The sequence below is a fragment of the Hordeum vulgare genome, chromosome 2H, assembly GCF_904849725.1.
Source record: "Hordeum vulgare subsp. vulgare chromosome 2H, MorexV3_pseudomolecules_assembly, whole genome shotgun sequence".
NCBI lineage: Eukaryota > Viridiplantae > Streptophyta > Magnoliopsida > Poales > Poaceae > Hordeum > Hordeum vulgare.
Window position 1 is genome coordinate 556,106,023 of NC_058519.1, and position 4,347 is coordinate 556,110,369.

A 4,347-nucleotide genomic window follows, 5' to 3' on the forward strand; every position below is an offset into this window, starting at 1 on the left:
TTTTTTGGCACGAGTGAAGCAGGTTAGCTTTTCATATTCCGCATTAGATTAGGTTGTCTTTCAAACAGTAGAACGTGTAATTCAAGAACGACAGGGATTAACACCAAGCTCACACGATTTGATCCCAAATTCTCCAGTTTGTTGCGATCGACCACACACAGGGACCGCTATTGTTTATGATTGTTGTATCTCCCCTACGTTCAACCTGATCTCCGTTGCCTGCTAGCCGTGAGCGCACTGCGCACACCATCTTCGATGGAGGCAATAGATCGTTTCTCGAGGTATAAAAATATTAATAGTCTGATACAGTAATCCATAATGCATTAATTAGCAACAGTTCTAGTTACATGTGTTTAGTCGATGACAGATAGAGTTCTAATTTGTATTTTACTTTTATTTAGCTTTTTTACACAAAAAATTGAAAGGATAGAACATATTTCTGTTTTCAAGCCATTTGCTTCAGGTTTGAACAATTTGCACTGAAAATCTGAATTCAACTGGCTAAGGTAATCGTAGAGCTAAATTTACACTGTCAGTCATGAAACATGTGTTATTTTCTCATGAATAAATAATTGCTTATGCTATTACATAATATACACTATGATTTTATATCAAAATTGATATTGTATATATTATGCGTGTGATGTTATCTCTTTCGCCCCCCTATGTTCAAATCCTGGATCCGTCCCTGACCACATACACATGCTAGCAACACAATAGAATGCTAACACATGCATAAGGCACTTACACACACATGCATACCTACACTAGCAACACCTCATGTGTGTGCAACACTCACACACACATGCACATATCTTGCCACCTATCTAGACACACAAGCAAAAGAACACACACCACCTACACTTGCAACAACTACAATGGAGGCACCACACACACACATGCACATTTGGCAAGCATCAAGTGTGTGCACACACACACATACCTCTCACAAGAACACATACACACATCACATCATATGGCCATTCTATAGCAGCAAAGAAAAACAATAAAATGCCCTCTGCAATCTAAGTTTAATGCACAAACATCAGGCAAGAAAAAGAGCAAAAAGGAAAGATAAATAACAGGGAAAAGAAAAAGAAAGGGCACCCTGGGGGTCGAACCCCTGTGCCTCTGGTGTGCAACTCTGCAGCACACCACTGGGCTGGGAGGCCCCTGCTCGACAGATAAGGGCAAGGGAGCAGGGTATGCTCTCTGCTGGCTACTGTGCAGGTAAAAAAATCAGGAATAAAAAATAGCGCCGAGGGGGGATCGAACCCACGCCGTCACCACAGGCACACCACACCACATACCACTGGGCTACGCTACGATGCTTGACAGAACAAGGGTATAAAACAAGGTAACTACGAGGGCACCCTGACCTACTCTGAACACAGAGACGACGACGACAACAAGGTCGCCGTGCTCTCTGCTGCTGCTGCGCCTGCTAAACCTCCCCTACACAAATCTACAACAAGCTACTACTACTAGCATCTACCTGCACCACCGCAACCTACTGCACCACTGCATCTACTAACTGACAAAGAAGGCACACGAGCACCTCGCCGGATCCAGGTCGATCTAAGGGGAAAGAAGGGAGGGGAGGTGCTAGGCCTCACCTTGGGAGGAAGGGGGGCGAACTGTGGAGGAAGAAGTGCCGGAGAGGAAGAAGAAGCTCGGAGTAGTCCCTGCCCTGTCGAACCGAAGAAGAGGACGGAGAGACCACCGGGGCCGAGCCGTTGACGAGGTCGAGGCCGACGGTGCAGTCGTTCCCCAGGGCTCCTAGCGCCGGGAATGGAGCGCGGGCACCTTCCCCGAGCCCCCGGACATGGTCGCCGGCGATGCTCGACGGAGATGGCGGGGGTAGACGCGGCAGGGGTAGACGCGGCGGGGCTGCTCTCTCCTCTCTGCTAACTCCTAGAGAGATCTTACCTCACAGAGGAGAGGGGGAGAGAGATGGGGAAAGGAAGGTGGCGGCGGCGGCCGAGGGGGAAAGGGAAACCCTAGACCGAGGGGGGGCGCACGGACGCCAATGCTTTAAGGGCCCCCTCGACGTTAGTGCAACGGCGGCTGCGCGTGCTCTCTCTGGAGCCTGACGGAAAAGCAGAGAGGGGGGATAGACGCCGTCATAAGGGAGAGAGACGTCGCATGGGCTGGAGCGCGGGATGGAATGGAGGGATGGGCCGGCCAGGTGGGAGGGAGCCCACACGGGCGACAAATAAGGGAAAAATAATTCCCTTAGCTATCCTATTTACAGAAATAAAATAGAGAAGAAAGAAATGCACATGGAAATATACAAGTGATAAAAATAACACAAGCACATCCCTGGACATGGAAAAACAAGACCTAACTAATAAAAATAAGATCAAGAATTTAGGAGCAAGTAAATATTTTACAAAACAACATTAGTTGATTTGTTTTGTAATTTTATGAACCTTTAAAACACCCATTCAAAACCAGCAATTCACATCTCTCAACCACCACAATTCAAAGCTAACACATGAGCATTTTTAAAAGGGGAAAGGAAGAAGTGCATCTTGACATAAAGTAGGATTTAGAGAGAGAGGGAGGATGGTTTGAAACCTATGCAAATACTATCACATGTATCACCCCACACAAGCTATACCCCACATGCACATCATCACAAGGCAACACATGAAATCACAAGAACACAATGCAACAACAAGAACACATGGCATGATATGGAATGCATGCATGCAAAGGAAGAGAAATTAATAAGGTGATATCACATGAAATAATGAGCATGGGCTCTCTCATAGCATTGACATGGTGGACCCACATAGAGAAGGTTCCAATTAGGGAAGGATACATCTGGGGCACTACAGCTAAGCGCCCGCCAGAGTTGCAGAAAACCACACAGTTTGAACAAGGCGTCACTCGCACGTCAGAAATGCACATGTTGATTCACCAGCTTATTGTGAACCGTCCATACCGTCCAGGCGAGGACCCCAATGACAAGGCACCTAATGTGGCGTCTCGGCAAGGGGGGGGGGACTAGACGATGTTCATGCGCTTGGAGGACATGATCCCCAGGCTGCCCTGGTCCTTCAATCGACAGATATCGGGCGAGCGAACCATGTGGTTTTTCTGCTTGTCCCCATCGCCAGCCCAGAAGAACCGCGCCTCGATGGTGCCCATCTCGTGATGAAGGGTTTGGTGCAGGTTGTAGAAGCTCATAATGAACAAGAGCAGGCTGGACAAGGAGGAGTTAATGAGGATCGTCTTCGCCGCCTTGGACAACCACCGGCCCTGCCAGGGCTCGATGCGGTGCTGGAACTTTAGCACAGTCGCCCGCAAGTCCGCAATAGACATGCACGAATTGCTAACCGGGATCCCCAAGTAGGATGTGGGGAATACTCCCAACTGGCAATTAAGCCTATCAGCGATACTCTAGCAGACCTTGGGCGAGTAACCCATCACCATCACCTTGCTCTTGTGGAAGTTAATCCTAAGACCCGACATCTGCTGGAAGCAGAGCCGAAGGAATTTCAGGTTCGCGATATCGTTCGCGAAGCCCTGCACTATGATGATGGTGTCGTTGGCATACTGCAGGAGGGGCACACCATGGCCATCGACTAGGTGAGGAACCATGCCCTGGATGTGTCCCGCAGCCTTGGCCTTCAAGAATGTAAGACAAGGCGTCAACCACCATGTTGAACAAAGAACGGGAGAAGGGGTCTCCCTGCCTAACCCCACATAGGGTGGGGAAGTAGGGGCCGATCTCAATGTTAACCGCGGTCCGCCCAGACGAAACAAGCTGCATGACACGGGAAACCCAGCGGTCATCGAACCCTTTCCTCAGCAAGACTTCTCGGAGGAAGGGCTAGCTAACCGTGTCATAGGCTTTGTGAAAGTCTATCTTTAGGAAGACCGCTTGGAGGTGTTTAACACAGACCTCATGGAACACCAGGACCCCGTCCAGGATATAACGACCATGGATGAAGGCCGATTGGTCAGGGTGGGTGATGTGGTCGGCCAAAGGGGTCACCCTATTGGCGAACCCCTTTGCCAGGATACGGACAATCACGTTGATCACCGTAATGGGGCAGAACTGGCGAATCTCTGAGGTGCTAGTGATCTTGGGGATCAAGGTGATGATCCCGTAGTTGAGGCGGTGGAGGTTGATGGAGCCTACGTAGAACTCCTCAAATAGGGCCATCACCTCATGTTTGATGTCTCCCCACAAGGTCTAGAAGAACCCGACCGGCAGGCCATCGGGACCCGGGGCGGATGAGGGGTTCATCCCCTTGATGACAGACCAGACCTCCTCCTTGGAGAAAGGGGCCGTCAAGGCTGCGTTCTCTGCAGCCGAGATGTGCAGGGAACCAG